Source organism: Miscanthus floridulus, chromosome 6, assembly GCF_019320115.1.
Source record: "Miscanthus floridulus cultivar M001 chromosome 6, ASM1932011v1, whole genome shotgun sequence".
In the NCBI taxonomy this organism is placed as follows: domain Eukaryota; kingdom Viridiplantae; phylum Streptophyta; class Magnoliopsida; order Poales; family Poaceae; genus Miscanthus; species Miscanthus floridulus.
In genome coordinates, this window is record NC_089585.1 from 114039842 (window position 1) to 114053963 (window position 14122).

Sequence of the window (14122 nt, forward strand, 5' to 3'; positions counted from 1 at the left end):
TTTGATCCAAGGGCTGAGGTGAAGAGGCACACGGATCATTGACATGGCACAGTGAGAGGCCTCCATTCCTCCTCTCAACATATAAATAACAACTCACTCCCTCTCATTCACACAAACAACAAGGAAGAAGAACACTCCTCAGCATTTGCTTTCGTTGTAGTACCAATGTCTGGAGTGTCGTCCAGAGGGAGAGGAAAGGGGAAGGAAACTACCTAGGGGTGGGAGGGTCCTCTTGGTCCTAATTTCTTTGAGGAAGCTCTTTATGAGAGATTCCTAGTTGAGAGCAAAAGTGATTTCACCAAAGAGACACCACTGAGAGGATACGATAAAAGGAAAGAAGAGTGGCCAAAATGCATGCATGGTGAGGACTGCCTAGTGCAGATGTTCACCGAGGAAATAGATGGAGGTCGTCGTTTCTTCAAATGCCCACGAGCATGGGTAATTGCTATTACTATTTGTTTCTTCAATATGTTTGTCTTGTATATCACTTACATGACATACTTATTGTAGTCTTCCTTGGCCGAAGAAAACTGTGGGTTCAGTAGGTGGGTCGATCCTTGACCTATTTATCCGCATGCGGAGTACATCTACTACCTACAGGACCATATCTTCGATCTAGAAAGGGAAGTTAGTAGCGGTTACAAGGACGACGAACAGGACGACAACAACAATGGAGCCGATTCACAGGAGGCACTCTGCAATGATCCATATTGCACCTGCCCTAACCACAAGAACAAGGGGCCTCCCCCGTTACCCCTGCCACCACCACCACCAACAACGGGAGGCTACTATGGAGAAGGTGCAACACAATTTGCTATGTGGCCACACTACTAGGATGACTCTATCTTTTTTCACATGTACCCAGGTTTAATTACCTAAGGCATGTTAGGTTTAATTACCTAAGGCATGGTTTAATTACCTAAGGCATGTTAGGTTTAGTCAAAGAAAACTCTATACCCAGGTTCGGTACATGTAGTCACATGCCATTTAATGTGTTTCGTGTGTTGATTTATATAATGTCGTACGTCGTTAAGTTTTTTTGCAGCATGTGTTCAAATTTAAATACGTCTATATCATTAAGCGGAATATTAAGGCCATAGATAATGAAAACAACCACATAATTAAAAGTTCGATACTATGCCACATTACACAACATATTAATACTACAACTATGTGCCGACAGTAGACATAGGGTAAATGCACTTCCAAATCCTCAGTCTGAAACATACTGAGTATGCAACTTATCATCCGAGTACCAGTCATCTACTACAACCCTGTTGCTGTGGCTAGGCTCAACTACGTTGCTCTGACCTGCCTGTCGCTTGTAGTAAGCGGCCTCCGCTTCATCTGCGGCCGCTGCGGCCTGAGTGAAGAACGCGTCGTCATCCCTCTCTACCTGTAAGCCCGCCTCTACTAGAGCGATGAGCTCGCTCAGTCTGCTAGTGTTGTCGTCAGCCTCCTACGCCTGAATGCCCTCCTCTGCTACAGCGATAAGCTCGCTTAGTCTGCCAGTGTCGTCCTCAGTCTCATGCGCCTGTATGCTCGCCTCTGCTAGAGCAATGAGCTCACTCAGTCTGGCAGTGTCGTCCGCATCCTCATCTCCCTCATCAGACAACACAATCGATGATTGAACGGTGCGACCAGCTCATGATCTATAGCCATCTAACTTCTTCTCCTCATACCTTGCACGAGCCACCTCTGCAGCATGTTCCCCGCTACAACCAATCCCTTCATGTATAAAATAGAATCAGTTAGCAACACAATTATATTACATTTAAAACCAGGCAACGAAAAAAAGGTTTTGAAGCACTCACTGGCACATAATGTAGCAACATGCTCGTTCAAGACCTGCATCTGTACTCTTGTTTCCTCTTTTGCCTCATTGCTTGCCCTCTCCTCCTCTAACGTCATCCGCCTCTTCAATCCCCATTTGTTAAGCCCAACATCAACCGGGTTACAAATACCGCGCGGTCTAGCAAACTCACGCATCTTTTCTTTGTGATGTTTAACGAATAGGTTGACGTAGTCAGGTCCATATCCCCTCTTCCGTGCAATTAGTTGCCTCTTTTTCAGTTCATCTAAGAACTTAGTTTGACCATCATAATATTCCCAACTGTATTTCCTAGTGCTCTGTTCAAAAGAAATATTATATTATATATGTCTTAGCAAAACAAATAAAATACGATTTCATGTTTACCAGAAAAATAATGAACCTCATCATACTCAATCATATGGGCGCAATAATGGCATATTCCGAGCTCCGAAGGGACTAGGCCATAGTTGGATTTTACACCATATTCGCACATGACAGGAGGTGCTTTGTAGATTACCCTTTCTTTCTTCTTTTCCTTAACCCTCCGCGGTTCTTCCGGCCATTGGTTCTTAGGACCATACAACCACTCCTTAAAACGACACTTCGTCATTGAAAACACCTAAATAATGAGACATTAGCACATGAACACATATAGCTCAAGATTTTAACACATACACTTTGCACTTACTTCATGCTTGTTTGGACACACAAACTCCAACGTATTCTCAGGGTTTATCATAGCTCGATCTCCACAATCGCACAGAGGAGGTTCCTCAAGTCGTCTAACTGTGGCTAGGTGCTTCTCCTTAGCTGTCATTGCTGGAGGGTTAGGGGGGTGGAACCCACCGCTTGAAGTGCTCACGTGGATGTCTCCCTCTAAACCAATTGTTGAAAAAGAGATACCTAGGATCAAACTTGTCTGCACCATCGATCCACTGAAAGAAAAAGCACCTCTTATGGTCCTACACAACGAGATTTCAATAAAATATTAGTACCATACTTAAACAAATAAAGATAAAGGATAGTGCAAACAATTTCTTACATTAAACCGACTATATGTGTAGAAGCAACGCGCGGCTGTGTCCAGATGTTTTGATTGAAAAACATGGGTCGGGAAACCACAGTCACAGTTAGGGACAGGAAGGTCAGGAGAGACGGGGGCATCTTTGCTAGACGCGTCGGGGTATAATTCTCGAGGACGACCCCGTTTTCGTCAAAACTCCTCCCGAAACATTTCTTGCATCTTACAAAACGGATGTAATTTAACAAACATAAATCAAAATATCATAAATAAATATCAATGAGAACCATAACTATAATACAACCAATTTCGTTCTAAGAACCAAAAGCAGTTAACATTATACCCTAAACCTAGGGTTTCTCATTTGATCCATAACAATGAACCCATAATATAACTACATGCGTCTAGGTTTGCTAGTTTTTTCCACGCCTATCAACCTACGGTTGTATAATACATATATTGAGGGATACAATGAAACCCTAAGTGATGACGATTCTTAGGTTCAAAAATCCGACTAATATATACCGAATCGATGCGAAAAAAACAAGGAGGTGAGCGAGGATACCTTGCTCTCGAAGATCTACGGATCAAATTAAGGTTTTAAGGTCCAATATGTCGATTCGTGAGGTAGGGTGAAGTGGGGAGAGAAAATTCCGAGAGGGAGGAGAAAGAAGAGGAAGAACGCTCGGGCAAGAAGGTTGGGCTGGGGTTAAATGCAGGGACCTCGGCGTCACTCACTACGGCGCCGAGCTCGGCGCCAGCCACTCTGGCGCCGAGCCCCCTGGCAGGGCACCGACCGTGCCCAGGAGCTCGGCGCCAGAGATGGGGCGCCAGCATAAATGGCGCCGAGCTAAGGGTCCATTTCCTGAATTCTTTCCGCCAGGAGTCTATTTGTGAGAAACTTTCAAAAAAGGGCCAAATTGTAAAAAATTCGGGCGCCTCGTCGTGCGTCGCATTTGCGTTGTGCTGCAAGCGAATTTCCAACATGACTCACTGACGGATGGACCATAGTATAGCGAGAGCCCACATGCAGAGATGGGGCTCTGGTTCAGGGAGCGTGAGCCAACAGGCCCAACACCTCGTGGCCATCCCGCCTCCCTGTCGGGTGCAAAACTGAATTTTCACTGGCCCAGTGGTCCCTGGGGCGCGTGGACCCACGGACAAAGAGGACGGGTGTAGATTGTAGAAGCGAGGCGTCGTGGTCTCGACGATGGGTCATGGGTAGGGATGAAAACGGTACGGATATTTTCCGACTGTATTCGAAACTGAATCCGTTTAGAGGGGTTGAGATCTGTCTGTATCCGAGTCCGGATATCCAACATCCGATACCGTATCCGTATCCAAATACTCAAATCGCATATTTATGATGTCGATATCCAATCGTATCCTATCCGACATAGTTGACACTATCCGTATTCAAATTCGGATCCAGACATAAATATGAAAACAAATATAATATCGGTGATATCCGTCCGTATCCGATCCGTTTTCATCGGTCACGGGGCACGCTAAGCCGTGAGCACCGCACGACTCCCTCTCCCTTTCTCTTATCTCTCTCACCCATCTCCTTTCACCTTTCTCTTTATCTGTTCTCTTCATATCTCTCTCCGCTGCTAGGAGGCTGCTCGGGCGCCGCCAGATTCCGGCACCGCTGGTGAGCTCGAGTGTGGTGGCTGCCAGGGGAGGACCAGCCTCCAGAGGGTCCATCAGTCCATGGCATGGAAGTGCCACGAGCTCGCGAGGGCACGTCGCGGGTTTCTTGGAAGACCCCCCGGCCTTGGCGCGTGAGGAAACTGAGGATCTCAGAAGCTGGCGAGTCCAGTGAGGTTTATTCTACATTACTATTTGGTCCAAATTGCTTAATCGTGAAATACGAGAATGTAATAAGCAGTGATATGCTCCACATGTTTAGTTGTTTTATTTGATTTGATATGTTTATATATAACTAGTGCAGCCACTACCCACTAGCTACAGAACCGAATAATCAGACAAGCTTGCTCTGTTTTCTTTATCAGTTGATCTTTCTGCTAATGCAAATGATGTACGTGTACAGATGCCTAAATTTCTATGGCACTTCTATGTACTATGCATGTCACTCCATAGAAAGGTGCGAACCTGAATTTACTCCCATCAGAGAATTTTAGAGCCCGTCTAAGCATGGCGAAAAACTACCAAACATCTGCGAACAGGAACTGCCTAGGCCACTCTTTACCTGTGGCGTTGAAGGAACTTCTACTATTTTAGTCAACCGGATATCTAGGTGAACAGGCTGCCTCTTTTAGTTATGACTTAAATGCACCGGAGATCCATTAACTTATGCAGGGGTTCTAGGTCTATCAACTCTGAAAGTTGATTTCTAGGTCCATAAACTTTCTAAGTCGTTCACCATAGGTCCAAACTAGTCCACGTGTGCATCTAGCAGTGACATGGCATGCTGATTGGACAATGTAACATCCCGGCCTAGGGTTTAACAGGATTAATAGAATACTTATACCAATAAGTTGCAACTTCTTTTCCGGAAGTCCATCTCTAAAGAACTCTGAGGTTAAGCGTGCTTGGTCTAGAGTAATTTCAGGATGGGTGACCGACCGGGAAGTCCTTCCCGGGTGCGCATGAGTGAGAACAAAGTGCGTAGAAAAGACTTGTGTGGGTCTGTGAGGGCAGTCTATGTCCTAGAAAAGCTGCCAGATATAAGCGGGCCCGGCCTTGTAGAGGCGGGACGTTACAGAATGGTATCAGAGCCGACTCTCGCGGTTTCACAGGCGCGTGTGTCGTAGTTGACATGGTGCGCATGGCTGGGGTGATCCTAGAGTGGTCACATAGTAAGGCACATGCGCTGGCACTGGACACACGGATGTGGCTAAGAGAGGACGTTTCTGGCTTGGGATTGACCGACGAGGACGTCGGTCTCTTAAGGGGGTGAGGATATAACATCCCGGCCTAGGGCTTAACAGGATTAATAGGATACTCATACCAATAAGTTGTAACTTCTTTTCCGGAATCTCATCTCTAAAGAACTCTGAGGTTAAGCGTGCTTGGTCTAGAGTAATTTCAGGATGGGTGACCGACCCGGAAATCCTTCCCGGGTGCGCATGAGTGAGAACAAAGTGCGCAGAAAAGGCTTGTGTGGGTCTATGAGGGCAGTCTATGTCCTAGAAAAGCTACCAGATATAAGCGGGCCTGGCCTTGTAGAGGCGGGACGTTACAGACAACTCCAAATGAGGCATTTCGTCGAGCAAGTCATGGATGTGAGAGAAGTAGCATGGTCACCAGCTATGGGCAGTAGGCTGCTGTCGCACACGTACAACCCCTCCGCCTCCCAGCTCTCGCTGCGCCCATCCACAGCGCCGTCCTTTGGGCTGGACCCCATCCGGTAGCTGCCCATCTAGTGCGCCGAGCAATGGAGTGCCCATGTGTCAGGCCCCGAGAGCATGGGGCCTTTCCCTACGGTCACCTTGTCGAGGAACGCCTCCAGGTCCTCATCGCGGAGGCCGCTGTTGCACCGCAGCCGGAGCCCATCGCTGTGGTGGGTGCCCACCTCGGCCGCTTCGGCGGCCACCAGGATGCACAGCGCCTGGCGCAGCCCGTTGCGGAGCTCCTCCATGTCTTCCCGGCTCGGGGCGCAGCGCACGCGGCCCTCGCTGTCCACGTGCCCGCGCCGCGGTCGTGGACCAGGGCGAAGGCGTGCGCGGTGCGCGCGTACCGGAGCATGCACTCCTTCATGTCGTGGCCGGACTCCCAGGGGATCAACGAAGCCTAGCACCCGGGCCCCAGCGCCAGCGTCTGGATGATGGTGCGGGCGGTGACGCGGTGCATGGTCGTGATGATGCCGCCCTCGTAGCACTTGCCACTGAGCTCTGCGGCTGCCTCCGGCGTGCCATCCAGGAAGTAGCCCCACGCCATAGACACCGGGTGCAGGTGAAGGTTGCGGCCGATGTGCCTGTTCTTGACCCCGCTGTTGCGGAGGAGAGGCGGTGTCATGAGCGCGCCACACGCCGAGATGGAAACCTTGGCCTCTATGCACAACTTCTTGGTGATGCCGTCGCTCATGCACGCCGCCACCAGGCCCACACACTTCTTGCTCCGGCCGTTCTCACTGCCGGGGTTGCTCTCGAGTACAAAACGCTCGGCCTTGCAGCCTGTCAGTATGACCGCGCCGCCGGTCACCACGAGCCGGCACCCGCCGTACCGGAACCCCTCCTCCCGGCACCCGCCGGTCACCACGAGCCAGGCAGACCGCGTCCATGGCATGCACGTACTCCCGCCTCCTGAACATGGGGAGCCCATGCTCGCGCGCCACTCCTGCATGACCCACTCCGGCATGCGGATACTGTCCGACCAGTTGATCACGGAGCCGCCGCCGACCATGGTGCCCGTGAACATGATGGTCGTCACGTTGGAGGTGCAGAAGATGCCTCCCTTCTCGTAGAGGCGCTACATGGACGGGCCCTCCACGGAGGTGTAGTTCTTGGCTGTGAAGTAGTCCCCCTTCTCGACGACAATGACCTTGTGCCCCGCAGCCGCCAGCACAGCGGCGGCCACGCCGCCTCCGTAGCCGGAACCGACGATGACGACGTCGCATTGCATAGTGTGGTGCGCGCCCGACACGTCCGCTTTCACCGCCAGTCCTCTCTCCATGAGTGACCTCAGCAGCGTGGCGTCATTCAGGGATCTGGTCTCCACGATGCCGCTGTCCAGTGGCCGCGGCGATGGCGCTACTTCCATTGGACCTTCTTCCCGTGGCCTGCATGCTACTTCTCTCACATCCATGACTTGCTCGACGAAATGCCTCATTTGGGAGTTGTCCAGTCAGCATGCCATGTCACTGCTAGATGTACACGTGGACTAGTTTAGACCTGTGGTGAACGACTTAGAAAGTTTATGGACCCATAAATCAACTTTCAAAGTTGACGGACCTAACCGAAATCCCTGCATAAGTTAATGGACCTCCGGTGTATTTAACTCTTTCGTTATTATCATCAGTAACCCATTTAGTACTTTGGATGCAAATTTGTACCAGTGTTCTAAACTACTGGGAAAACAATCTATGTAGTAATGAATTGGCAGAATAGTCGTATTGGCCCCTGAACTATTACTCAAGGTTCACTTTCATCCCCAAACTTTCAAAAAGGCCGTATTAGTCCTCAAACTCTACTTTTAGGCTCAATTTCATACCAAAACTATGAAGATAATCGTTTCAGTCCTCAAACTTTGCATTTTGGGCTCAACTTGATCCGTAAATTATCAAAATGTATTTCAGACTTTAAACTTTTTATTTTTCAACTGAACTTTGTCTATCGTCCTACGTGGAACATTGCACTGTTGCACCTGTTCATCTCCAACACCACCAACGATCGGAGATAGAACATATAATATTCATAAAAAACTCTTCAGTGGCCATTAATAATCCCAAGCTGTTATGTTACCTTATAATGGTACCGTTTGTATATATATATATATCCAATTAAATAATTTTTGTGGGAGCAATTACAGTTGCTTGGAACACTATTTATTCCCTAAGAATACATGGATATATACTAAAATAATAGTAAATCTATAATTTTTTCCTTAGCTACTTCTAGAGTTAGGCTCAACTAAAAAATAATTAGTGTATAAAATAATATTTTTTATCCATAGGCTAAAAATAGTTCATATTTAATAATGTTTATATCTATATGCATCTTAGAATATGAATATAAATGTTGAAAGTCTGCTATCCGATTCGCTAGGTGGGACGACATTAGGGACAATAGTACCTAACAATAATCGTCCATCTCAAAACGTGGGTGGTGCTGGACCTATAACCCTATATTATTATAGTTGAGCCAAAATGCATTTTGTAATTCATGGATGAAATTGTGCCTAAAATATAAAGTTTTATTTATAGACAAAGTTGAGTTAAAGATAAAGTTTAAAGACCGAAATGCACTTTGATAGTTTATGGATGAAATTGAGTCCAAAATGCAAAGTTTGAAGACTAAAATGATCATCTTCATAGTTCTAGGATGAAAGTGAGCCCAAAAGTAGAGTTTGAGGACTAAAATAGCCATTTTGAAACTTCAGGGATGAAAGTGAGCCTCGAGTAATAGTTCAGGGACCAAAACGGCTATTCTGCCTAATGAATTTAAGTCTTCATGTAAATTATATGGATAGACCATGCAATTAGTGTTACCAATATCATGTGTTTTTATGAGTTCCTCCATATATTTTTGTACTACTTCCTTACAATCTTAAATTGAGCTCTAATGAGGCATTGGTAGAGCGCCGCGAAGTGCGCTTCCATTTCTAGTCTGGTAAAAAAACTGTTATGTTCAGTTTCTTGGAGAGCCGGCCATGATCTATCCACATGCCTTCTGTGGACCTGATTGGTAAGGAGTCTACATCTTTGCACAGGCCTAGCCCATGCCGCTCTACGCTCTCGTCTCTTCCTTTGTAGGACTTAGGAGTAGATAAAAACTGTGAGATAGAAGCTCGAAACTGATTCCCAACAGACGAAGAAGCATCACAATTAAAAAAACATACTCCTAAGTCGACTTTATTCTCAGCGATTGAACAAGGAAACCCACCAAAACCTGATGTATCCAGAATTCTAAAAGAGAAAATGCCTTTAGTGGACCTGATTTGTATGGGGCCTTACACTAGGTCCAAATGAGATTGCGGAATAAACTGCCCAGCCAGCCCAAAACCTCGGGTTAGCCACTTTTGAGTAATTGGGTTAAATCTAGCGCACACTATACATTCAGAAACCAGCAAGATAGAACCATTAAGATTAGCTAGATACTGTAAAAGTTGGGTATTGTTTGTATGATTATATACGAGGGCTAGATTTTGGAATTGTGAAAAGGTAGCTGTAAGCATGTAAACTGTGGAAGCTGCTTCCACATGTAGTCTGTTTGTATCAGCTAAAGATTATAAAGCCATTCCACAATGTTAAGCCAGTATGGTGAAATCTGATCTTATTTGAATAGTTAGATTCCTTGTAGTGAAAATTGATCGTCTACGTTCAAATCTCTAACTCAGCATGGATGTGCAGGTTTGGACGACTTTGCAGGTGATATGTGTCCGTCAACAGCGAGATACATGGCAACTTCATTAATCTTAATATTCAATGTCGGCTCCTAGAATCGTTTATAGGAGCGAATAGAAACACTTATAGGAGGGAACATGTATATGTTTATAGTCCCGTTCGCTGGTCTGAAACTTGGCTGAAACTGATTGAAAAACACTGCTGTGGCTGAATTGTTGTGAGAGAAAACACTGTTTCGGCTGAAAAAATAAGCCGAACAAGCTGAATATGGGGTAAGCCGAACAGGGCCATTAAACATGTCCTAGAGCAACTGAGGCCCGTTCACGTGCCCTTAAACCCGGCTTGATCCGCTTCTTTTTCTATCCAGAACAATGTTTTTCTCTCACAAATTTCTTCAGATTTATCTAAAATTCCTCCCAGCGAACGGAGCCTGAATTGCAAAGACAATCAATCCAACCGTCGACTGATCGACAATAAAACCCGTCGTAGGCTGCCGTGTCGTCAACCGCCGCATCTAGCTCTGGAATACATGCCCTCGACCGGCCAGGCTGGGGCATCTACCGCACACCAAGCCCTATCGCAAATCGCAAATGGCTCCACACTGTGGGCAAGAACTTTCGGCACCACCTTTCAGCTAAACAACACATGCTATATCTTTGATTTGAACATTCCGATCCCTTTCTATGTAAGCACCAGGTCAGCACGGGAAAAGAAAAGAGGAGATGCTTGATGCTTCCGTCACATCGTCAGGAATCTCTTCATGCTTGTAAACAAGGGCACCTCCAGCACAAATTCGGTGCGCTGCTATACACCTAGCTCGCGAATAAGAACTGCTCTCACTACTGCAGCGCAAAGATACAGTAACCAACTTCTGTTAGTATAGGATAAAAAAAATGTTACTAGCTCTCTCAGTAACATATCTTTTTTTTTTGTTCCAATTGGCCATGTTACTCTAGACTGGTTTATTATAACACATTTACTTATCTACAGGAACATTTGTCTAGTGTTACAGCGATTTTCTGTTGTAACACATTTTTTTTGCTCTAGTAATACTTCAGGTTATAGTAGAATGAGTTTGTAACACAATAACTAATCTATTGAAACATTTGCCTAGTGTTACAGTGATTGTCTACTCTACTAGAATAGGTGGAACACTCTATTGCCATATTTGTTGTTTAGTTGCTATAGGTGGAACCCTCTATTGCCAATTGCCACACTAAATGTTTGGTTGTTGTAGGTATGTAATATATATTGCCACCGCCAGATGATGATACCGACAGTTTACATTGCAACACTTTATTTACTAGCCTCAAACAATATTGAAACATCATTAATTTTTCAAAATAATATATGGTTAAAAAGCATTTTGACAAAGCAATTAAACCAAAAATATGATTTGTTTACACATCTGGAATAAAACCATCTCATATCAAACTCAGCTTAGCTACACACATTGTTCAAACTTCAAACCCAAAAGGTATTTGACACACTTGTTTGTACTTGTACACATCAAAATCTAATGAGCTATGTCTACAACTACAGCAAAGGTTGGCTTGAATTGACCATTCCATCACTCGAGTGCTCCACTCAAACTCTATCTTCCTGCTTAAAAAAACATTCACGTTTGGAGAGACAGAATATCCCAGAGTGAGAAGACCATCACACAGTTCAGATGAATCAATTCTACCACTTCGATCACGATCAAACCTCTCAAATATTGTCTGAAAAATACAATGAGACATCACTATATTAATCTATTGGGTAATTTTGTTTACATATAAGTAATGTGGAAAATGGATTATTAAGTTGTAGGTCATCTTACTCTCTAGTTCTGAAGATGGTAAAACACAAAAGTAAATTCCTTGGGTTCTGAAAGAATAGAAGCAAAAATTAGCATAATTTTATTAAGAAAAGTAGACTCTAAAGGAGATAGAAGGAAAATGTTGAATCCAGTATAGGTGTACTTCACACTAATCGGAAAAGGGTAGAGAAAAAGAAACACAAATTAACACTGATCTTTAAGTTTAGATGGGAATGAACAAACACACATCTCATGGATTGAATAAAATGGTATATGAAAATCTTGCATAAGTTATTAACTGTGAGGATCATGTTAAGAATTTCAAGTTACACAGGATCTGTACCAAACTGGATCCAAATTCCAACAAACAGGACTACCGAAAAGGCAATTAGGAATCTCAAAGCAGTGCAGAAGCAAAGCAATAGGTGCAGATTAATCAATTCACAAATAAGCCTGCTAATAAGAGGTCTAATTAAACATGCGAAAATAATTATCAAGCTCACTAGTCCAAAGCTAATGATCGCATGAAAAGTTCAAAACTATTGCAACACTATATATAGCTCACATAGACATTTCACGGGAATTATGGGTGAGATGATGTACAGGCTTGAGGAATTAATACCTGTGCACTACCTGAGATTCTCCATTAATCAGTTACAGTAGTTGTGATAGATGAGAAAGCATGCACTCTGAATTGCAGCAACTGTTGTTGATGACCAAGCCAGAGAGAGAATAGACACTTGATGATGCTATTGATGAAAAAATCACTCTTAAAGATCTGAAAACCAGAGAAGAAAACTTCTAACCAATCAAAGAAAAATAGTTGAGATGGACAGCCTGCACCAAGCTGCAGAAATAAATCGACGAGCAGTACCCTGCTGAAGAAGTGAACTGCAGAACAAAAATAGCTAAGCTGCTCTTATAGAACTAAAACTCTGAAGAAATAAAATAGTTGATTTTCTGCTGTTGCCCAGATGACCTGTTTTGTTCACTGAAGCCAACAGAAGATAGGAAAGTGAAAATTACAGCGCCAAATGGAAATTTGATTCAATGAAAAACGGAATGGTGTCCAAGGTTTATTTGCAAGCTACTGAAGTCCAACTGAATCTCTGAAAATTAATACAGTCGAGCTGCTGCTTCTTGTCAGCTGTACAGATGAATAGAATACCATAAGATATTCTAGCCGTTAGAAGCACAATGGAGAAGTGTGATATGGAGCAAGCTGCTGAAGCTTGAAATGAACAGAAGTACTGTAAAAACTAAATTGTAGCAAGGTTAACCAATTTTTCTTAAAGCCATATCAAATCAAGATCGCTAGAGTTGAGATTTAAACCACAGGTTTGCTGCATCATGGTTTCCTATAAATCATGCTTAAACAACATAAAACGACATTTAACAATCAATCTATTTTTTAAAAGCACAAAAAATAGTAGAGTAAACATGCACATGATCACTCGTGTGTTACAAAAACAAAAAATCAGTAGTCAGTATGAATTTTAGCAGGATCCCACTAAATCAACTAGGTTTACAGGAACATGATGAATTCAAACAATAAGATTTCATATAGCACCATGAACCCCTTCCCTTGTAAGAGAATTGAGATAAGCTGCGAGTGTAGAAACAAGCACACCTGTCGTCATCTCTCCATGAATTTCACCACTAAAACAAAACTCGATCAAGAGAATGAACTAATGCCTTACTTTTCAAATGTGAGGGAAAAGCTAGGTACTTGGCACGAATTTCACCTTTGGATCTCCGCTGCCAGCACTACCGGAAACAGTAGGTTTGCCGTGTGCCACAGGCACTCGGCAAAGGCCACAAAACACTCGGCAAAGGATTTGCCGAGTGTAACACTCGGCAAAGAGGACACGGCATCTATAGTATCGGCAAACAGTAGCTTTGCCGAGTGTTTTCTGTCGGGCACTCGGCAAAGACTTTGTCGAGAGCTGAAAACGACACTCGGCGAAAAAATTACGTGACAAAGGGGAAACAGTCACGACACATTTGCCGAGTGTCAACGGTGAGGCACTCGGCAAAGATTTCCTTTTTGCCGTGTGTCAAACTTGGGGCCCTTGGCAAAGCTGTCCAGTTTGCCGTGTGTCAAATAGTGGCACTCGGCAAACTTACTGCTTTTGCCGTGTGCCACAGTATGAGCACTCGGCAAAGCCCGTTCCAAAATCGATAGAATTTGACTTCTTTACCAAGTGTCAAAGGGCTGACACTCGTGAAAGGTCCTAATGGCTAGAGGGGGGGTGAATAGCCTAATAAAAATTTCTACAACAATACTTAACAAAATAGTTAGACAATTATGAGGTGAAGCAAGTGTTGCGCTAGCCTACTCAAAATGCAAGCCACCTACCACAATTATAGTTTAGATAATATCTATTCACACAATAGCTATGACACTACCCTATGTTAGTGTGCTCTCAAAGGCTAACTAAAGAGCCACACCAACCAAGC

General features: G+C 44.6%; 1 long non-coding RNA gene and 1 pseudogene across 1 annotated transcript; both read right to left on the minus strand.

Moving 5' to 3' along the window:
- Positions 1-6036: 6036 nt before the first annotated feature.
- On the minus strand, positions 6037-7628 carry LOC136461048 (long-chain-alcohol oxidase FAO1-like; annotated as a pseudogene).
- A 3603-nt stretch (positions 7629-11231) lies between these two features.
- Positions 11232-12362, minus strand: LOC136459130 (uncharacterized). The gene is made up of 3 exons (XR_010760142.1): positions 12285-12362; positions 11684-11730; positions 11232-11582 (listed from the first exon to the last, which is right to left on the minus strand). It is a non-coding gene; the product is annotated as an uncharacterized lncRNA (long non-coding RNA).
- Between the last annotated feature and the right edge of the window lie 1760 nt (positions 12363-14122).